At 43.0% G+C, this 23,893-nt stretch overlaps 1 long non-coding RNA gene and 1 pseudogene across 2 annotated transcripts; both read right to left on the reverse strand.

Moving 5' to 3' along the window:
• Positions 1-499: 499 nt before the first annotated feature.
• On the reverse strand, positions 500-3,479 carry LOC119359065. Of its 2 annotated transcripts, none has more exons than XR_005172369.1 (3): positions 3,333-3,479; positions 1,546-1,655; positions 500-755 (listed from the first exon to the last, which is right to left on the reverse strand). It is a non-coding gene; the product is annotated as an uncharacterized LOC119359065 (long non-coding RNA). The 2 variants fall into 2 exon arrangements; XR_005172370.1 differs by having other exon boundaries at positions 500-843.
• Positions 3,480-10,999: 7,520 nt separating this feature from the next.
• On the reverse strand, positions 11,000-15,061 carry LOC119357686 (annotated as a pseudogene).
• Positions 15,062-23,893: the final 8,832 nt, after the last annotated feature.

Consider the following 23,893-nt stretch of genomic DNA (forward strand, 5'->3'; position numbering starts at 1 on the left):
ATAATTCCATTCCTTTAAGAGCGAATTTTACTCCCTCTCTTTCCTTCTCGCTCATGATAGTACAATCGAAATTTATGTTTCTTTCCTTTCTGCTTTATAAGAGCCAAATTTACTCCTTTTTATTCCTTATCTTTCCTTATGAGTGGAACATTTTATTTCCTTTCTGCTTATATAATAGCCGAATTTGCTCCTTTTAATTCCTTCTCTCTCCTTCCTAGGACCCACTTCTTGAGTTGCTTATTGATTTTAAATCATACACATATGGTATAGGAAACATGCCCATGCGTTCCACCAGGAGAAGATTAACATACAAATTAAATATGATTTGGATGGAGATTAAGATTACACAACAAAATAATATCTAAATGGCTATTCCGCAAGAGGCAACCATGTTACCACCCCTCAGGCCACTATTGTCATTCGGTTGATACCCAACAGCCCATTACCATTGGCAAAATTGAGAGCTATTAGCCTTAATGAATGCAGCACATGCATTTTTCTTATTTTTATCAGGTAACAGATATGTAGAGGACCAGCTGGCATCTATAACTCTCTAATTCATTGAAACTTCTTCGCGATCTGCTTCTTTAGTATCATCTCCCTTGTGTAAACATCAAGAAAACTTCTCCATGTTCTGCTTCCTTAGTAGCGTCTCCCTTGTGTAAACATCAGGAGAGCAGATACTTGGAAGGCTTGACACAGTGGTCATCATGAATGTAGTAGCAGCAAGAAGTGCCAATAAGACTTTTGATTGACTGCATAGGGAGAAAATGGAAATTAGATCACTTTGTAGTTTGTATAATCAAAAGAGTTTAGGGTCAAATCCTTGTTGCATGAATTTTCCTGTAAAAAGGATGAAAACACACATTTAGTTCAGAGTGAAACTAAGGTTAAGTAAGAAAATGTTCTTTGCTATAGATTAAGCTAGTCTTATAGCATCTTGAAGCAGAATAAGTGAGAATTTCTACAACTTTTTGGAAAGGTAGACCGCCATATCAAAGATATGATGCTTAATAAATTCTGACGACCATAACTAACTTTAGAAACAATAGAAAAAGTGATTCACATCATATTTCCCTTGTGATCTAGATTCTAGGTTTGTCTCAGGTGCAAGATGAAAAATTTAATTGCTTTCGAGAACATAACTACATAAAAATAGCAAATGAAGAAACCAGATGCTGCCTGCACAACCCAGGTTTGCAGCATACAAACAGTTGCACGCAAAGCATATGACTACCACATGAAAATCTTCCTCATAAGGAACAAATTGATGCCAGATGTATAAAAGAAATAATCCCCCCCCTATAAGATTGCTCAATCAGGAATAAAATACAGTTAATACGGTGTCCCCCTATAAGTTATAACTGTCATATATGTATACATTCGATGATTCCCATCTAAGAAGTATGCAATGTGACGAAAAAGAGTAAGATCATCAAGCAATAACTGTCAATTTGTCATCTTACCAATTCAATCATAGTCACTATCACTACAATTAACAACAAAGCACATCTAATCATCCTTAGAGAAGTAGCATAGACCAACCTTTTCAACTGATTCTTATCGCAGGAGGGTCCAAATTCCTGGAGCTAAAACATCGCGGCGTTAAATGGCAGTAACACTGTTCTTGGGCTCAAGATGCTACCATGGTTACCCTAGAGGACAAGTAAATAGGATTAAAAATGTCTAATCATTAATTCATTGGCAGTCAGCTAGTATTTCTGGACTTAAACCCTCCACACTCTCGATGTGAATCACAAATGACTTTGAGTTAAAAGAAAATGTTCTGAATAATAGTTACTAACAAAACCTATGAGCCAATGTTTTTACAACACCATTGAATAGAGTTCAGAGTTTAAGTATGTATGCCACGACACACAGCTGCCACAGAGACGATGCGCAGGTGGTCACTATCACAAATCAAAAAATTATAGCAATTTAGTATTACTTGTCTGAACTGTACAAATCTATGAAAGTATGTATAAACTGAGAACTCCTGGAGTTTACTATTATCAGAAAAGCAGCAGGTACCAGTGGCCTACATCCAATGAAAGGTTACACAGATTGATGTTGATTGAAGAAATATCCAACAACGTTGGACTAATCACCATAATCTAGCGAGCTTCTATCTACTGGGCAATTCAGAAATAATAAACTGAAACAAGAGCAATCGGAAACTACATTGTCCGCCAACACTAATCAGATCAACACAACCCGACCATCAGCATTTGTGTGAATGGACAAAAGTTATGGTAACCCTGTCTGACTTATCTTCAGTTCTTCACATAAGGTTATCTTTACTTAACACAAAGCGCATAGATAAATCAACTAAATGATCAGAATTTCTCAATGGGCGGAAGTTATAAAATAATGTCTGAAATGAATGCACAAAAGGAGCATCTCCAGAACAAATAGGTGCGTAAAGTACATCAAAAGAAAAACGCTTGGTGTGCATCTACAAGTCAAATAAGAAGGCCTATCAGCTCCTACATACATGAATACAAACAGGTTACATTGGGATTAACTATCAGCAAGTAAAACCAACATCCGAGGGAAAAGTTGAACAAAAGCTCTTTCTACCCTTTAACAAGATCATTCTGTAAATCAGAATTCATTCATTATCTTTCTACCCTGGCTCCAGCAGTTAGTGTTACTCTTGGATGACTGTAGAAGCTAGCCGACTGAAAAACCACACCAGTATAACGTTGTGTACTCGGTCCACTTTTTGTTTCAGTAATTTACACATTATCGATTTTGTTCAGTTAGCCACTAAATGTCCAGCGGTTATCCAATAAAATGTGTTCACTTTGGGAGTCAGTAGCAGTTAGTGTGTATAAGCTCTGGGAGTTAGCTTGCATCATGTAGAGTTCGCTCTTGTAAAAAAGATGGAAAAATAGATCAAAACATAAAACTACGACTGTGAACATCACTTCCTTCGGTGGAAATCGCTCCAGTAAAATTTGCAACTACATAAATTGTTCGTTTTGGGCAACATATTATTTTAGAATTACAAGAATTGCGTATATACTTTGCCATATTGTGCACCCTTGTATGAATTGTTCCACAAAACAAAGTATAAATTGTCATAGGTAACATCTGATGCTAAGCCATCTTGGTGCATAACACACACAAAAATATGATTTTATCTGTTGGATGTGACATAACATAGATGGGTCAAATTTCAGGGGCTTCTATCTACTAAATTCAAAGTATAAATTCAGAAACAATAAACTGAAACAAGAGCCATCAGAAGTAGCACCAATTCAGAAACAATAAACTGAAATAGGGGCTTCTATTTCTATCAACTGATTAGCTTTCAAGGGGATACATACCTCTGGTGTAGCCACCGCAGGCGACATTGAACGGCTCAATGGATGTGCTTCTTCTGCCGGCAAACTTGGCGGAGGTAACATTGGAAGTTTCTTCGAAACTCACAATGATTCATCACACAAAAAAAGTAGCATAGCAGCCATGTAGATATCATATATATATATCTGTTAAGAAGAAATAAGGAATATTACAAAGCTTAAGAGGAAACTCGCCTCTGCCACTTTTGGGTTTACACAAGTATAATCCACTCGCTCACTAAGAACTTGCATGGCATTTCTAGTGTAACTATTTTATGAGCTTACAAATAAAAGCACAAAAATGAAAATAGCACATCATATATACACTGTTTGTGTTTGGAAGGATATCAATTAAATAAAAATAGATCTGTTAATGGACTTGTTTGTGTAGTAGCAGAATTTTGTTCAAAATAAAACTAGACTTGTGCTAATGGGAGAGACAGAGAGTAGATGGGGGTTGCTTGACCTATCTTGGTGTAGCAGAGGCGTCATCCGAGGAGGTGCTTATGGCTAGGGTTCCTCCCTGTTGACCTGCATGGGAAGGGAAGGAAACGAGATGAGGAAGGGACGGGAAGGGGAGGGGAGGGGATGTGGACAAGATAGAACCTTGGAGCTGCAGGTCCATGGCGTCCTCCACATCTCCGTGAAGAAGCCCTTGATGGCGGCGACCATGGTGGATGGGGAATTCCCATGGCGTGCTCCATCTGCATCTGCAGCAGAGGACATGAAGAGAATGTGAGGTGTAGGGGTGGTGGATCCCAGCCAAGAAGGAAGGAGGGACGAACCTGGGCCGCCGGAGACGCGCCGGCGAAGCCCTGCCCGAAACCCTAGCCATGGGGGTGGCGTTTCGAGCGGGCGGTAGAGGCCGGGAGCGGAGAATCTGGCCGGAGGGTAGGGAGGAGCGAACTGTGGGGAGTTGGGGGGCGTGCTGCGCGGCGTCGGAGCTCGCCGGAAGCTGCCGGCGTGGGTGGTGGCGGCGGCGGCGAGGACTTGAGCGAGAGGGAGAGGAGGCGAGCCCGTTCTCCTCCTTTGGTCGTGTTTTTTTCTTTACCCAAATTTGCTCGGACCGCGGGTTGAATAATCCAAACGACAGGGTGTTTTGTGCAAAAACGAATCGTTTTCCCCGATCCACTTAAACAGGGACTGCGGGTTGAATTCTTGAAAATAGAGGGGCTTTTTTGCAAAAGTGACGACGACGTACGACCAGAAGCACTCCGTGCTTTATTAGTAGGGAAAGAATAATAACAAAAGCAAAGAAATCCATATTTCCTTTGATTTGTTTCGTTCGGTCAGACATGCAGTTTTTCTTAGGAATTATAAATAGATTAGTACCATCTTGAATTTTGGAAAAAATATGGACGTATTGAAAAAAAATTGAAAGCGTAAATTCACGGGAAGAAGTGTATTGTGACGGTAAACTCACGGAGTCAATCCGTGTTTTATTAGGTGTGTTTGTCTCGACGGAGGCTTGATGGATCTCCCGGTTTAGCTTAGCTATATATATATAAGACAAGGAGGCTGGACGATCTTTTTTTTAAAGTAATAATAACAAAAGCAAAGAAATCCATATTTCCTTTGATTTGTTTCGTTCGGTCAGACATGCAGTTTTTTTAGGAATTATAAATAGATTAGTACCATCTTGAATTTTGGAAAAAATATGGACTTGTTGAAAAAAAACTAAAAGCATAAATTCATGGAAAGAAGCGTATTGTGGCGGTGAACCCACGGAGACAATCCGTACTTTATTATTAAAAAAATAAAAATACTAGGAAACATGCCCGTGCGTTGCAACGGGAGAAAAAACTAATCGAATGCCTCAACACAATAAGTATGTCTCAGCACCCTTCACAAAGTCCACGTCCACTATTTTTTTTAGAACGGAGACGCACGATGCGTCCGGCTTTAAATTAATAAAGCCCACCACTGGCAGCATCTAACAAAGGAACAGAGAGTTCGAACGAAATAAAAAAAGGGGGTCAAAAGCCCAAAGTACTGAACATGCAACCGGCCTCAGCCTGGAAAGAGAGATGGCAATTAAAAGGACGAGGCGGCCAGTCCAAAAGCGCCACGAGCGGGGACTTAGCGTCGGGCTTCAATCTGAATCATGCGAATCCGCTCCATGACCTCCATCATCCGGTCTGCATCACGCCGTTTCCCCAACAGTGTCCATGTCTGAAGAAACAAGTGGCATTTGAAAATAATATCAGCAGGGTGAGCAGGGAACTTGTGTTCGATAGTCATCTTATTACGGGTGGTCCACAATGACCAGCACAGCGCCCCTACGCATCGCCACAGCACGCGCCCGAAACTACCTCTATGAGCGAGAAGTATCCCATGTAGGTCCGCAGCCGTTTAGGGATTCCAGTTATGCGCAAAAGCCTCACGGACGGCACTCCAAGCAAACCGTGCTAGGTGACATTGAAAGAAGATGTGGTTCACATCTTCGTGCGCTCCACATAGCGCACATGACCCATCCGAAGGGCCATGTCGAATGGCAATGTTGTTAGACGAAGGTAGGCGGTCACGGAATAATTGCCAAAGGAACACTTTGATCTTTAGAGGAATAGACGCTTTCCATAGCCCCCTAGCTATGTCGAGGGTCGGTCCCTCAGTCAGCTTGTTGTAAAGCGATTGTACCGTGAACTTGCCGGATCTCGAGAGGGACCAGGAGACCGAGTCAGCCTCAGGGCAGAGAGAGACCCCTTGCAAGGCAGTTAGGAGCCCATCCCAATTTGACCGTTCATGGGCGAGGAGAGGTCTTTTGAAAGCTATGGCAGGAGGGTTAGTTCTAAGCGCGTCGGCCACCAAGATTTCAACGTCCGTCACTAGTTGGTAGATGTCCAAGTGGCTTCGCCATAAAGGCTCCGCCCCTAGCCAGTGGTCGTGCCAGAGTCTCGTGGTTTTCCCATTCTTAACGCAGAACTTGGCCCCAAGCGTGAAGGCCGGCTTAACCGCCTGAATCCCATTCCAGAAAGGCGATCCCTTCGCCTTTGAGGTGAGAAAGTTCCCATCGGGGAAGTATTTGGCGCGAAGAATTTCAGCCCAAAGCCCTTGTTCGTTCTGGGAGAGTTTCCATACCCACTTGACAAGGAGAGCTACATTCATGAGTTTGGAGTTGAGGATCCCAAGGCCACCGAATTTCTTGGGGCGGCAAAGCGCCGCCCACTTGATCAGGTGGTATTTCTTTTTTGTCCCAGTCCCTTCCCAAAAGAACTTAGATCTAGGGGTGTCGAGCTTGGCGTGAACTCCGTCAGCCAGCAGGAACATGCCCATGGTAAACAAGGGCAGGGAGGACAGACTAGAATTCGTCAGAATCAACCTAGCCGCAGATGAAAGGAATCTGCCGCGCCAGGGGCTGACCCGGTTCGCCACTTTGCCATATAGTGGTTCCCATTCGAGAATCGAAATGTGTTTGTCCGAAATGGGAAGTCCTAGGTACTTAATTGGGAAACTCCCTAGTTTGCAATTAAGTAGGTTAGCAATGCGGGAGGCGCTGGGATTGTCCATCCCAATGGCAATCACCTCGCTCTTCAGAAAATTAATCTTCAAGCCGGAAATGATCTCGAAAGCGAGGAGGATGAGCTTAATCGAGGCTATGCTATGGTCATCGGGCTCAAAGAGCAGCAGGGTGTCGTCCGCATATTGTAAGTGGGTGATCCCTCCAGGGCACAGGTGAGGCACCACACCTCGGATATGGCCTGCGATCTTGGCCTTGTTCACCATGGCCGAGAGAGCGTCGGCAACAAAGTTGAAAATCAAAGGCGAGGAGGGGTCTCCTTGTCTGAGACCGCGTTTGTTGCGGAAGAAGTTCCCCACTTCTCCGTTGATTGCAATCGCAGTCTGGCCCCCCGCGACCAGTTGCATAATGCGATGAATGAAACCCGACTCGAATCCCTTCCGGGTCAGCACCTCACGAATGAACTCCCAGTTCACTCGGTCGTAGGCTTTCTCGAAGTCGAGCTTGAAGAGCACGGCCGGTTGTCGCGTGCGCTTAAGCTCGTGCACGATCTCTTGCAAAACTACCGGACCTTCTAAGATGTTACGGCCTTTGAGGAAACCCGACTGGCAATGGTCGATCACATGTTGTGCAACCGGGGCAAGTCTCGTAGAGTAGGCTTTGGAGCATAATTTGAAAGGCACGTTAATAAGGGTGATGGGGCGGTATTGCTTGATCGAGTCCGCCCCCTTGACTTTAGGGCTGAGGCTAATGACACCAAAATTGAGGCGAGAGATGTCTATTGTGCCTAGCGCAAACCCATTGATAATATCATAGAAAATGTCCTTGAGCACCGGCCAGAACCGCCGGAAAAAAGACACCGGCCAGCCGTCCGGTACATCCACTATTTCAACATAACACCCACGTGGCCTAGCGTGTACGTTCTAGAAACACTACTCGACATAACATATTTAGCACTTATCATATCTTATATTCGATGTCATATGAAATCATGTATGAAATATATAAATAGATAAATTGGGAATTACTTGATGTGAGGACCTTGACCGAAAGAAAGAAGTCGAGCCAACGGTCCACCACCCATCTCACAGCAGGACCGCCGCAACCACCGCTCCTCCCGACAGGTTAGCGGCATTTCCCCCAACGTGGCCATGGACTTGGTGGACGCGGCTCCCATGATGGCGCTCCCCTTGTTGGCCACCGCATTGCCACTCTTGCTCTCCTTGAGCTTAATATAATATTTGAATGATATACATGTAACCACACAAACGACAAAAACAATACTTGATATCCTTACTACCTTTAGGAAAGTAAAATATTGGCAGCCATATGATTCTATAGTACATGTAGCAGAGCCTTAATTACACATCAAAAGTTTAAAAAACTACACCGTCAAAAGAGAAAAAAATACAATTGAATTTCATCAGCTTAATTCATGTTATTTTGATCTGAATGCTGGTTACTCACAAGACTACATTGGCCTTAGATAAATATGACCCCATTACTACAACTCGAAAGATGATAGATAGAAAGCCAATTAAACATACATCATCATATTCATAAAAACTTTTGCGGCAACATTGGAAGTAAAAATCAAAACCATGTTAACGAACAACACTATATAGGCTACCAGCTACATTTTACAAAATAAATTTCACGAGTAAAAACATTTAAAGTAAAGAACTGGAAATAAAAAAACACATAATTTTGCTTTTAACAATGTGTGGCCTATCTGTTTGATGCAAGCTAGCTAGCTAGCTAACCCCATAAAAATTAGTCAATCAGAGAATGTCCATTAGTATGAAGTGAATTGCATAATAAGTAAGCAAAATAATCAAACCGGATCAACTTAGCTCCTGTCGGAAATAGGCGTAGACGAGCACCCTTTAAACTGCAGGTCTACTGCGTTTCTAGTCAATTCAAGGATAGTGGCTAATGTCTATAGTATTATTTCATAGATGGGGAGCCGATGTACTCCTTTACGTCGCTAATGCTGGCTGCTTTATCCTTGGGCTCGATCATAGTCCATGGCCGGGTTGACTGAAATACGATGGTGTGGCCGTGATTTAGATCGTCACAACATACATCAAAGCGAACATGGATCAGTGAGGATGCCAAGCAAATGAAGACGCCCACGTCAATGACACGGCAAGCGAGTTCAGGGGATACGTAGCTATTGGGGATGTGCCGCGGCCGAGTAGTCAAGCAGGTCCTGACCAGCCTACTGCCGAGCGAGGGGATAGCGCCTAAGAGCCATCTGCGGTACTGCTCGTACGCCATGAAATAGATGTCTTTGGAACAGAATACATGTCGAGCGTTGGTGATGTTCTTGCGGTAGAGCTCGTTGAGGACCTCCCGGCGGTTGATTTCCAGCAGCCTTCTGAAGACCGGGGAGCCTTACTCGATTGAGAGGCATGGCGGCCGTCGTCGCCGTCACGCCTGCGACGTCACCTGCGAGCATCTCCTCGTAATCAATTACATCTGTCCCAGAACCATCAGCGCTTAAGACGCTTCCGCAACCTAGCCATCTTTTTCGTCTTCTTCGGCTCCCGGAGCATATGAGCATCTCCAGTTCATCGTCGACCACCGTTACTCTCGTCACCTCCCCGGCCGCCCCTACCACAAATTCGAGCCCCTCGTGAGTTCCTGTCTCAAACCTCTCCTTTTCCCCTTCGAATCGGTGTCCGCAGCCGATGTTCGATGATGAGGCCCATGCGTACACAGGCACTCGATCAAGCTGGGCCAACGGACAACCAGAGTGGGGCGGACGAGCTATCGGCCAGAGTTGGCCCATCTGACCGAGCATACTTGTCTAACTCCAGCCCAACATCAACTGCGCTCGGAAACAATTGTCATCAACGAACGAAATAGTTTTTTAGTACCACCTCGTGTATATGTTTTAAATTCAAACTGAAAGCGTAAATTCACGGAAAGAAGCGTATTGTGACGATGAACCCAGGGAGTCAATCCGTGCTTTATTATTAGGGAAAAAAATTAAAAAAATAATAAAAATAAATATAAATTAGGGAAAAGATTATAAAAAATAAATTAGGGAGAGATGGTGTTTGTTGTACTGCCTGATTGAAGATAAATATATATGATTTTTTTAAAAAAAATCATTCTGCCGTTACACAAACAATAAAAAACAATTTCTCAAAAAGAAAAACAATAACGACAATTTCTCAACAAAAAAAGGAGACAATAACGACAAGCAAAGGCTCTCGGCTCCCCGTCTGTGCGCCATGGGGGCGATCAGCTCGGCGGGGATCTCCAACACCCACGTACGCAGGTGCCTTTACCTTCCGCTCCCCTCTCCCCCTGGCCACTGGCCGCGCTCGCTTGAGATCTGCCGGAGCTCCGGCCTCCGGCCTCCGGCACCCCTCGAGAGGTTAGGGCCATTTTATTGCCAAACTCTAGGGTTCGCATCGGCTGTTGGGCACCCTCTGTGCTCAAATTGGCAGCGGGGTTTGATCCGAGAAGCAAAAGTTAGTGGTTTCTGGGGCATTGCTACTGACTACGGTAGTATTAAATGGCCAGTCGCGTCGTGGGTGGGTGCAAATTCAGCTTTGGTGGTGTTGGAATAAACCTGGATTTTACAATGTTGCTGTGCGGATTTTACATAGCACCTACATCGCCTCCTGGGGGCACGGTCATAGATTTGGCCTTCTTGCCTCATTTATGTCACTGTCCACATGAAGCAGAATTATTCATAGCAAGAATAACATCATGCTATCTCCCTCTCTTCCACTGTGTTGTCCCAACCTAGATGCATAATCCTAGATTTTCTTCTAAACATTGGACCTTTGTTTTGAAACACAACCCTTCATTGCATTGGCACCAACCTTACGAGAATTTCCCTGTAACAGTATATGCCAAAACAGTGATATGGATTAACTAGTTACAGATAGAACCATTTGATTATGCATAATAATAGAAATCATTTGTTACCACTGCAAACGAAAGTATTTTTCATTGTCAAATACAGAACACACACCCACTATTTTTCATCTCAGGTTCAAATTACAAATATGAAATCTCTAAAACTATATCAGCACCTTGTGACTCTAAAGCCAAGATTGTTCTTTTGTCCACATCTGCATTCTTGTTATCAAATCTAAATCCACGGTGTCACTTATTGTACTACAACATACAGTTCACTACAACTGTAGATGGAGAATCTTCTACAACTCTCTTATGAAATGATATTTCAACTTTGTTCAGAAATCCTACCATCTACGATTGAATCGCAGTCAGTCACTAGCTCTTTTGCTCTTGCCACAAGGGCGGAGATAGGGGTGCTGTACTCCATGAGACCTGCATCACCCAATAAGAGTTTGTAGTCCTCAGCCTTCGACAGTGTTTGTTCTACCACTGATAGGGCTTCTGTCATCCTGAATTCGTTGAAACAGTTTGCATAGTGATAATTGCACTCCACCATGTTAATGACTTGCTCAAGTATCACCCTTCTGATCCCAGGACAATGAGCACTAGGTTCCATGTTTGCATTCAACGCATCAATCAGCCTCTTCACGAATCTCTGCTTAATCTGACCGCCCTCTAGTTCTTCGGTAAAGTCTTTGGGGATGATTCTACAAATCTGTGAACTAAGGCCAATGAGGATCTCTAGTTCTGCCCCTTCCACATCAATTATTTTTTCCAACACCTGTAGTGAAATGTATCGTCATTAATGACAATATAATGTGCAACTATACTATGTTATTCGGTGATAAGTAAACATGCAGAAGTAAAAAATTGCAGGTTAAACTAACACAAACAACTTTACGCACAAGAACAAGTATAAATAGTAAACTTCATTAGCCACCTCTAATAGTGCAGTCATTGCTTGTATTAACAGGGCTCACCTCTCTCAAGGTATGAGATAGTTCCTTCAGGTCTGACTCTCTGAGCTCGGGTTGAGCGTGTAGGCACAGATTGCGCAACAGGCTTGCTGCCACATATATGTACTTGCCATGGATCGAGATCATAGGTTTGAGTTTCTTAATGAACTCTGGTTCCTTCAACACAATCAAGCAATTTTGGACACTTTCTGTTGTGAGCATTGCCAGTGCTTGCCCGGTGACCTTCCGTGATAAGTGATCAGCATTGGTACTCATGGTTCCTTCTCCATTGATAAATGTCTGCGTCAGCCTAATGATGATCAGTTGAATGCGACCAATCTCCTGCCTTGTGTTCCCATCAATGGCAATGTTCCTGAGGATTCCTGCCACCAACTTTATCAATTCCTGGCTGCTCCCGTTGTAGTCCAAGGTTTCTGCAAGGTTTCTCAATAGCAAGGGATGTTTTGATATCTTGTACCGCAGTGTTATGCCGATTTCCCCGCCAATGCTTGCGAGTCTTTGCAGCACTGTCAGTGATGACTTAAGCAGGAGCTTTTGTTGTGTTTCGGTATCCACAGTGTTCATGGCATGTCTGAATCTTGTGAATCCTATGATCTTCGGGATGAGGTTATCTGCATTGCTGATTTGCACACAGTTTTCCTGATCACAACCAGCAAGACTTTCAATAATTGACATGGCCAGTGCAGGGAGAAGATCATGGTCTGTCGGTAGCTGCTCCTTGGGAACCGAACATAATTCTAAAATATGCTGCCAGCATTTGAGTATGTAAGAATTTGGCTTGTCATTGCAGGCTTGTTGGGTTGAGCAGGCTTGTGTTTCCTCGAGCAGGTTATCGGTGTCTTGAAGTTGTTCTCGTCTTTGCCCTTGGTTATCAGCTACATCCCTTACTGTATGTTGCTCTTGGCCATCTTCCAGAAATTGGTCTTGTTTTTCTTGTTCATCATCTGTGTCCAGAAGCAGATTTCCTCTTTTTGTTCCACTGTCAGCATCAAGAAGTGCGGACACAAGCTGTATTGTACCGGGGAAAGTGACGACACGGAGGTCCTTTGCAAGTTCAGCGGTGACCTTCGCAGCATATAATCTGATAGTTGTATCCTTTGGACTTGTCCAATCCAACATGCTAATTATTCTGGCCACTGTCTTGGTAGAAGTGGCGAGTTTTGAAAGTAGTTGTGCCTTGGTTGGCTCCCTTTGCAGAAAGCTGTGCATCATCTGAATACCATAGATCTGATTCTTGGATGAATCCGAGTTTAGAGAATCCATGGCAAAGTTACTCAGGCTGATCTTCTTTGGAGCAAGCACACCCTCCTGCATGCATTTCTCCAAGGCGTACGCATAGTACAGATCGACAGATTTCACTCCCCAGTAACCTCTAAACCCACCACAATGGACAAGGAATCTCCGAGGGATGAAAGAAAATAACTCGAGCATGCAAGCCACAGCGTAGAGGACTCCTTGCCCAAGCACCATCCAATAGAAAATTCTGAGAGATGCTTTCAGGTTCTCTTGATCATCCTTGTACTCATGCTGTAAGCCCAAGCTTGCTAGCCAGATACGCACCACTGCTGCTGGAACCTGGAAGTTGCCAAATGACACCACCACCAAGGCACACGCTTGAACTATCAAGATAACAAGGATGTTCGTGGGTTGACCTAACTGTAGGATGTACACCTGCATCCCTAGCGCAGCAATCATGCACAAGTTTATACAACTCGGTGCCAAAATTCCTGTTTGCTGCCAAGAATACTATCCGCTAGTTTAATGACTCTGGTGAACCGTAGCCTGCTTATTGTTACCAATAGCACTGGCACCAGTAGTGTTGTGAATACAATCCAACTGATCAGGCCTATCCATCTGTTGTATGGATCATGATCATCACCATCATATGTGTATTTATTAATACAAGCTGATAGAGGGGGAGACGTGAGTAAAATTGCAACCAAGGGGCTCCATAACGATGTGGCACGGCTTAGCGGTTTCCATATGTGCAGTTTCAGCCCGGACAGGAACCGGACAGTTGCAAGTATTATTACCATCGCTAGAAGCGTCATATCAGTCATATAATATTTCCTCCAGAGGATCACGAAAACATCAAAAAAGCATAGTACCACAACCAGTCCATTCCATCCCATAGGTCTAAAGGCTCCCCTTGTGTTAAAGAACAGTTGGTAATCCATTCTGTTGTTGTGGGTGAACATCCTGAATTATCAAGTATGCATATATGGTGTCATTAAATGATATATGGACACAAACCCAAGATGATGAGCATCCAGATCATACTCCAGTGTTTAAGAAAGATAGACATGATTCCAGTAGATCATAATAATGCTAGGCTCTTGTTAAATCGGACCCTAACTGTGCTAAGCCTAGCTTGGTGGCATTGATGCAGCAATAGGCAGAGTATATTTTTCTACTAGCGGTCGATGAACTAGTTGCAAGTATAGATGTTTCCAATGCATGCCCTGCTAGTTTCAAGTTTGGGTCGTTAAACCTAATTTCATGACAGGGACGGTAGAAAAGTTGCATTATTCTAGGAGAACACCGACGGCGTACCTATAATTGAGTGATAATTGTTATTATTATATAATTACTCACATGTTGTCAATATACAAGTTTCCATGGCTTAACTGGGGAAAGTCTAACAGGAAGTTAGGAAACTATATCCATAATTGGGGAAAGGCTAATTTCAATCGTTAGATTGTACACTTCAAAACTTCCAATTTTTTATGGTACTACATAGTGTTAATTTAGGTACATGTACACAAATTGGAGAGAGAAGCCTAACCCAACTTGTTTGGGACTAAAGACTTTGTTGTTGTTGTTGTAGTACACAGATTGGAGAGAGAGAGAAAGGTCATAACAAAGCTCATCAATGCAGGTGGGTGACCATGGGCTAGCAATCAATCAGCCAGCCTCATATCCTCCTGGCCATATTGCGCTAAGCAGTACTAGCGCTAAGGTATGAGCATCCGTTACACTCTTTTCTGCCAACAAATGTTCCTAAATTAACGCTTTATGATATGTTGAGGTTAATTTTGAGAACTTCCGTAAAAATGTACAAATCAGCGAGAGGTTTCTATTCATGGATGTATGTATGCTCACAAAAACTGATTATCGTCATACCTTATAGCTTCGAGGAATACTATCGCTGCTGCATACCAAAAATCATGATCCAAACTGAGATCCTTGGAGTAGCCTCCGAGCAGGACAACAGTCGCCCACGTGAAGGCCAGCGTGCCCAAGGCATTGCCAAGCCTCTCGATCAGCGCGACGAAGCGAACAAAGTGATTCAGCCCCATTTCCGGCTTGGCAGCAGCAGCGGCCTTGCCTACTTGTCTGGCACCGTAATGAGATGGTGGCATTGAGATGCAGTGCTCTCTCCCTCGTCCGTTGGCCATTGCTTGGACGGGCTCGGGAGCTTCTCAGCGGCGATTGATTGTCTGATTATCTATGCAACAGTGAATGAGACCCAGATGCTACGGATTGCCATATGGCATGGTAACACCACGCTGCCGTTGCCTGTCACGGTAGGTGAGTCGATTAGTTAAACCTCGGAATATATAATAGTGGACGTGCTTTTAAGAAAAGCATGCCAAAGTGCTGCACATATTTTACTGCTGATCGCTTTTGTTTGTGCCATGCATGGTGCCTGCCTTCATCGGCATGCCTTATCCATCACATGCGCACGTGTCATTGAACTAGGAGGACATACACTGATGATCTCATGACCATGTGGCTGGATTTAAAATTCATTGCCAGTTCTAAAGGAGTCTTCCTCCAAATCACTGTATGAGTGAACTTGGGAGGTGCCCAAACCTGCCGTGTTGCCAGCTGTATGGCAAATTAAAATTTCCCCCAAGATGCAGGGTTTCCTGTGGCTTCTATCCCAGAACAAAGTGATGGCCTGTGATAACTTGAGGAGGAGGAGGGGCATGGCAAAACCTCTCGAGTGTAGACACTACTGAAACTGAGTCGGTGTAGCATTTTTTTTTTGAGTGTATTGTTGCAAAAGCCATTTGGGATGATGTTGAGCTTATATTTGATGTTAGCATTGTGGATTTTAAGTCTTTAGCTGTTCATAGGATTTGATTTAAGAAAAGCTCTCAGTTAAACTTTGTTTCTTCTGCTGTTCCGTGGGGAGTATGGAATTGCAGAAATGATTGGATTTCTATGAAACAGGTGTGGCATCTGATAGTAGGACATCTGAGGAAAAAGATGCCTTGTTCAGGGGGTTGATGCCCAGGAAACCGAGATCGCCAATGAAACTGGAACCAGGCTGATCGGTACGGTGGTTTCGGACCATCCATCCTGGGCTGAAGCCGGTGCTGATGCTGAGCATGGTGGCCGTGCTTCTCTGAGCTACCTGATGAAGAATCGACAAAGGAGTGATGAAATCCATGTCGTCTCGGACTGGGAGAAGCTCGAAGATTGATGCTGCTAGCTTGTCTGTCTTGGCTAGTGTTGCTTTACATGTTGCTTTCTGCTCCATGGAGTTTGTAACGAACTTAATTGTTTTACTTTTGCGTTGCGTTCCTTGCCCCTCTGGCTCGGGGGGAGAGATACGTGCTGTGAAAGCTAATTCCAAATAGCTGTTTCGATGTGCTGTAGATCATGTTGCAGACAGGCCTTCTCTCCACAGCAAAGCAGCGCCATGGTGCACCAGCAGCTCCTTTATTCTTCTTCGCTTCAAAAGTCGGTACCAACCGTCGATCATCGCTACCCGAAAGTAAGTTGCTGCGTGTCATTATTTGCTTTTGGTGGATTTAGTTAGATTAGATTATCCCAGATGGGGAGCCGGGCACGATAGAAGCAAGCAGGGGCGAGTGAGTATTTTTGTCGGGTATGCTCGTATCCTCCCAGCTGATAGGAAGCCGCGCGACGGGTGTTGGGAGGGAGTAGCATAGAGCCGCGCGAGTATCTATACTACTTATAAAACAGCAAACATAATCTTTTTTAAGTGCACCCCCAAAACGTACACGGATACATTACCACCGCATGATTAGTCCCACTAAACTTAATCTAACGGCTAGCCTTAACCTAATATGTTCTCTGTGTGCACTTAGCAATTTACATTGACTGACCGTACTCCACCGTGAAGGAAAATATGAAGTCCACGCCTGGTCAATTAGGAAACTATAATCACGAACACATCCTATTAAGAAACTAATCACAGACGCATCTAATTATTAGGAAACTAATCACAAACGCATCCTATTATTAGGAAACTAATCACGGGTGCATCCTATTATTAGAAAAATAATCACGAGCGCATCCTATTAGGAAATTAATCACGAACACATCTAATTATTAGGAAACTAATCACGGACGCATCCTATTAGATAACTAATCACGAATACATCTAATTATTAGGAAACTAATCGCGAGCGCATCCTATCGTCTCCTATCAGGGAATCGCGATCGCGAGTCGCCTGTCGTCACCAGCCCGCCACCCACGGGAGCCACAACGAGAGACATGCGAAGAGGAGCTGCGGCTTCCTCCGAACACGCACACGTGTCGTCGCCGCCTTCGTCTTCTGCCTGGAGGGCAGGTCACTCTTCTACTGACTGCAACAACTTCGCATCATACAGAGAGACCAACCATGTTTCTCCAAATATCTTGAATCATGATCCTTATGACTTCATCTCTACTACTTATAAGAAGTACATTTTTTCATTTGACTATTTTCCTGACTTTGGAGGTAAGGTATGTTTTATCCACTAGAGTTGCTAAAATTGGAAGCATATCTGCAGTTTTTTCTTTCTAAACCGGCATTTGTTGGCCCTTTTTTGCCACTGTTATTCTTACAAGTGGTAGCCTACGTATCATTATTACTACGAACTTAGAGGATATTTGTTATATTGTCAAAATTTTAGAATGTTGAGCCCTTAAAGAAATGTGTAGTACTCAAGTAACTGTTCCAAGTTGTCATATTAATGCTTTTGTCCAGTGATTAACAAGTATAATTACGCAATTTATCAATGTAATTTTTATTTGGTTGACATGTTCTATTTTCATAATAAAGTAAGTCACTTTTCTTGCTTCCAGACAGTACAACACTTGTGGTGTAATAGTAGAATCGGATGGTCCAACTAGCATTTTTTTGTCTTGTTTCACAGCTGATTCTATGAAGTCAAGACATCTCTACACTTCTCTATGTGACAATGGCTTCCTCTTTTCAACAAACCATAGAGGTCTCTTCCTACTATTGTGTGGTTGACACTCAATTGTAACAATAATTCTTGACTGGAGTTTGTTGGCACTGAAACGGTTCCTTAGCTTGTCCTAAGTGACATTTTCATGTGTGATTATACTTGCATAAATGTGTGCATATGGAGAATCATGATGAATCTTCTAAATAATTTTGAGTTTTATACATTGGAAAAAGTGGGTGGTCTTTTAATACAAGAGACATGTTGATTAAGGAGAAACGATATTTCAAATTATTTGTATGAGTTGGAAATAAGAGATTGTGTACTTTATAGGGAAATTTCAAATTTATGAATAAATTGTCTTGTATTAAGTATAGTATAATGTGTTAATCCAAATAGACGCGTGTTGCACGTGCACACTTATTAGTCCAAATAGACGTGCGTTGCACGTGCATATTTACTAGTAAAGTGCAGCGGAGACCGCGTGAAGACCCGGGCGCGAGCGCGGTTGACGAGGAGCGTGCATGGCGTGTGCACATGCAAGCCAAATGGACCAAACGAAGGAATCTTACCGTGCTGCCCACGTTCGTACGGGTCTGCACTGCACTTTGTTTCAGTTGCTTTTGTTTAGCCTTGGTCGTCTTGGTTTACCTGCTATCAACTTTTGACAGATGATGCTATCTGGGCTTCTTTATCAACGCATGATTTCACAATGGTTGGAGATTTGGCAAATCATTTTGAACATCTATTTTGAAATATGAGAAACATGGTATGTTTGGGCTCTGTGCATTGTCAATGCTTAATACCAACTTATATAGTTGACACAGACATATAGCCAAATACGGAAGCTGAACGTGTCATGATCTTAATGCAAAAGGCTTAGGTCGAACTTTAATATATAGACGTATATATGCAGCACAACACAATCAGTTCTGGTAGCTAGCACATGGAGTTGACATACAAAATATCACATCACATGACATAATAGATGGCTCCAGCCCAAATAGTAAGAATTCAAACCATGATATTATATACAACATGCACACTCACTACTACTAACATAAGCATCGACACATAGAATATGAACATGTAAGAAAACACAAAGTAAATAAGTAGGTTTAACAGCTTGCTAACATTGAAGGCGCATCATATATATTTTTCGACGTAACGAAAACCCCACCTCCCAACCATAGCTGCCATCCAAAGCCTTGTCCACCCCACCGCCCATTCCCTGTCTTCTCTCCTGTTCGGCGGCCTCGTCGTCGGCAAGAGGAGAGTTGACCCACCATTTTCGTGTTTTCTTCGTTCTAATAGGTTCTTGTTTCCCCTAGGTTTTGGGTCCCTAGTGGTAACAATGAGGTGGCGGTGGCAATGTAGCATTGGAATAATGTCTCTTGGGTCTCTCCCTACCTCGACGACGTTCAATCTGATGTCGATGAAGGACCTATAAGGATAGGTGTTGGCATATTTGTTGGCTCTCTTTCGATCTTGGTAGTTGGCGTGTCCATCAAGGGGAGCGGTTGGTTGGATCTTGGTGACGTGCCTTCAACATCCTCTTCGGATTTGTTCAGCAACATGGTCCAATTTCTTCAACCCTCTAGACTAGGGTGAAAAATTGTAAGACTCTTGCGTGTGGGGTGGTGCCCCAACTGATGTTCCTCCAACGATTTGTAGATCCTGTTTCAAGTGGCGATGACTATTGCGGTCTTCAAAGCCTGGTCTAACGAGGGTATTTGAAGGTTTCACTATCTTTATAAGTGCAATTTTCAATCTTAGAAGGACGGCGTACTATCGAAGGAAGCAAATAGCCGATATGATTTCCAATGTAATTTTATTTTTGCTGCTCGTATGTCTCCAATTGTCTTTCCACTACACTAGCTATGTTTTTCTTAATTATCATATGTAAGATGCTCTTTGGGTCTCTTTTTAAAATAACAACTTACAAGCGGCATCGAAGGCTACTAATTGTTCAACGACCACACATGGTGTTTGTCATTCAAGAGCTATTAATTCAACACCATATAAAATAGACAAATACAGTATGTCTAAAACACCAGCATGATCCATGGCTCGGTTTAGGGATCATTACGAATCAAATTATAAATATCAACTGTAGACGTGAACCACATCACCACTTGTCGGAGCTGCATACACCAATTAACTGGAATGGGCGCCAAGCGAGCAGAAATGGCAGTTACTTCGCAATGCTATATAATGCCCTGCGGAGCAACTGACCAGTAAAACAACAGTACTGAAGAGACCGAAGGCAAAGAGTGGAGAGGTTTAGTTCAATTACTACTAATTCGCTCATGGGAGACGGTAGGAAATCTGGCTCTGGTTTCTCGTCGGAGATGGTGTCTTGGTTTGCGTGGTTTCGCTCACCAAAGGTGGCGAACACTGGCGACCGGGGCACGTACTATCCGGCCGGCGGGATGGTCGTAGCGGCCAAACATTTCTCCAGTGCTCACAAGATAAACTTTGGCTAGTTTCATTTCTGCCGTATACGACTGCAGTTTAGTCCTGTGCAAGTATTACCTTGTAGAGACTTAGAATCTAAAATATTTTCAAGCCTCATAGCTAATGATGTTTTTTTTCTTTTTAAAAAGAAGGACATCCCCGGCCTTTGTATCATAAAGATGCATGTGGCCACTTTATTAAAACAAGTTCAGCAAAAAAAATAGTCTGATCTGCAGAGTACAGCTCAGAAAGTAAGTACAAAAAAACTAAAGCAACTCAAAGCCACAACCAGCATGACGAAAGGACATCAAGGACCTATCCTATTATGCGACCCCGACGCCATCCAAACCAGTTGAAGATAGCCCGTGCGACCATCTCCCATCGGTTGCACCCAGTAGCCAAATGCTTCCTGGAGCCCGTAGAAGTGAGTAGCAACCACGTACGGATCCATGCCGTAGCTTGAAGATAACCTGCAAGAAATTAATAATGGATAGTCCGTTAAAAATCATATCATTTCTGCAGTTCCATATAGCCCAAAGAAATGCGCATATTCCAATCCGAATAGTTGACGCAATCTCAGGAATCACTCCATTTAGCCACGTCCCAAACAACACATCAATGCTAACTAGAGGAATAATATTAAAAGCTATATGGATGGACCTCCAAAGTAACTTCACGAGAGGGCAATCAATAAATAAGTATTGAATTGTTTCATCATGAACACAAAAACAACATCGTGAGCTACCTATCCATCTTCGCTTAAGTAAGTTATCTTTGGTAAGGATCACTTGCTTGTGCACAAACCATATAAAAATCTTGATTCGCAAGGGAACCTTAACTTTCTAAATGTGTATCGATCTCGGGATTGGGCCAAAATTAATAAGGTATAGGTACATCGATTTGACCGAAAACACTCCATTACCTGATAACTGCCATTTCAAGGTGTCGCACTGATCAGAGAGTTGTACGTCCATCAACCTCCGCACTAAGTGCAACCAGGTGTTCCATCGCTCCTCTACTAGAGACCTCCTGAACTGGATATTCAAAGGTACCGTCTGCATGACTGCTGCCACGTAATCCTCCTTAGACATCTCACCCTAGCATGGTTGTTCTCCCCTGAGACATACTATGCTTGACAGTGTTGCTTGTCAGCGGTTAGGAGTGTTGCCTTTACGGACTATTACCTTTAAGAAAATGCGTATGCACCATGGTTGATAGAACAAACCAGTTCAAGGAGGAGCGATGCATCACACACGCTGATGGATAACTTTTGTCTTGCGCTGAGCACCCTTGTCATCGCCTGATCGTCATCGTCTCGCCTCGCACTCTCACCTCGCCTTACCACCTGATGCACAGCAGTACCCATGAGCCGATGAACAATCGACAACAGGAGAGCACGACTGCTTAGATTGGGTTGGAATCTGTCAGTTGATTCTGAACCCATGATCTACGGCTCAAAGGTAACCCTTCTGGTAGTCCCAAGTTCCTGAATTTGTTTGTTCTTTATTGAAACTTTTTGTTGTTTGTTAATTTAAGTTCGATGTGATTAGTGTTTTTGACACCAGAACTATACATACTTTAATTTTGAGATTACACCAAAATCAAGCTTGTAATGGTTGTGTCATTTCATTCGAACCCAATTTGCTCAGTTTGGATTAATGATTGTTGAGATATCACCAGAACAGTGTTGTTGTCAAAGTATTATGCAAAATTTAGCACATTTCTATTTTGCTAGAACTAATCTAATATAAGGCATAAAAGCTTTCGGTAACAACATTAAAAATGTAGATGTTTTTTGTTGAGCATTCAGTTTTCAAACTAAAGAGAGAATGTTAGAATTTTGGTTTTATCCAAGTTATGATTACCAAATAATAAATAGTGGACTAGCTTTAAGAGAGTGTTGCACATATATTTGGATTTAGAGCCGAGGCCAAAACACAAATAATTATATTTATATTTATATTATTAAGGGGGCCGCTCTATTTTCGTCCCGGGCCTATGAAATGTCAAGACATGCCATGCTTGTCATGATTTGAGAGACACTTCGAACTACCTTTAAGGAACATTGCGGAAAATTTGCTTTTTAGTACAAAAAAACCATGTGGCAGAATATTGTTGCAGTAATGACGATCAACGTACAAAACATGTAGAAACATACAGCCATTTAACATTTACCATACATGCATTTGTGACATTTTCCACGAAGTCATTCTCCAAAGTCTCCACTAGGCGTATGTGGTCTGTGGAAATTTCCTAGGGTTCCCTTGTCTCATGGCTCGATGCGGTGTTGTTTTCATAATTAGTTGACGAGAAAGTATCACATGGAAACCTACCACTCAATGAGAACTTGGAAACCCATGCCTACACCGTTGGATCTGAAACATGCCCTTCTGATTGAACATCACATGTTTGCATGCAAGCACCCGAGGGCTAGTTTTTGTAATACACAAAGCCTCTGATTTTTTCTGTAAAACACATAGAATGGTGGATGGATGATCCAGCTCCTTAGATTGCATATCCGACGACCCGTGCTGGAGTTTCCAGGTTTTCACCGGGAGGCTGGTTTCCGGGAGCTTTGGTTCGCTCGACAGCGATTTCTTCGGAAAAGCGCCAAGACGAGGACAGCTCGGGAGCGCTAGACATACAGTGGCCGGAAACTTGTGTGCATGATAGTGACGATGAAAACAACCAAACCAAAGCTGTCCATTCTCATCACGTGTCTAGTACAATGGGTCCATAATCTGACAACACCAGCTACTTACGATTTTTCTAATTTCAACATTTCTTTTCTTTTTTGAACATTTCAACTACGTACGGTGGTGAATATAAGATGTTATATGGTGGTGGGCGATTGCGTACAAAAGCAAGTAACTATAGCTGCCAACAGTTTTGCCTCACATGCGTACAAATCCCTTCGATTTCTTCTCCGGGCCTCACCACGGCCTCGTACAACAAGTTGATCCGTTGCCCACTTGTTGCCTTATTGGCATCTAGTACCGAAAGCTTTACTAAGCGCCAAAGCGACTAGTTGGCACTCAGAGGTGCACCGACAAAAATGAGATTTCTGTGTACGTAATTTTCTCTTGAAAACCATTTCTACGTACAAAATTGGAATATGTACACATTCCAACTTTTCTTCTGACTGCATCGGTGGAATAGTCTGACCTAATTACAACCGCGTGTTTAGTTTCTTGTATCCCTCCTTGGTGTGCCTCCACGATACAGTTTCTAGCTAGGTTGTTTGGCCGTCTATTTTGCATCATTTGGGATGGGCCAAAGCTAGCTCCATGTGATGCAAACATTGTCACTGAAGAAGATAGAATAGTACGCTTGCCTTTTTGAGAGAGAAAACGTACATATACCAGGCAGGGATAAAATACTCCACTTGGATGATTTTTTAAGGGTCTTTGCTACTTAATAGTTGGGTTTTGGCCGTTTCCCAAAAAAAGAGGGCGGTTTTTGTGAAATTCTACTTAATACTCCTTCCGTTCAAAAATAAGTGTTGTGGTTTTAGTTCAAATTTGTACTAAAATAACAACACATATTTTGGAATGAAGGGATTAAGAGAGAGAGAGAGAGAGAGAGAGAGAGAGAGAGAGAGAGAGAGAGAGAGCAACAACGTG

Source organism: Triticum dicoccoides, chromosome 2A, assembly GCF_002162155.2.
Source record: "Triticum dicoccoides isolate Atlit2015 ecotype Zavitan chromosome 2A, WEW_v2.0, whole genome shotgun sequence".
NCBI lineage: Eukaryota > Viridiplantae > Streptophyta > Magnoliopsida > Poales > Poaceae > Triticum > Triticum dicoccoides.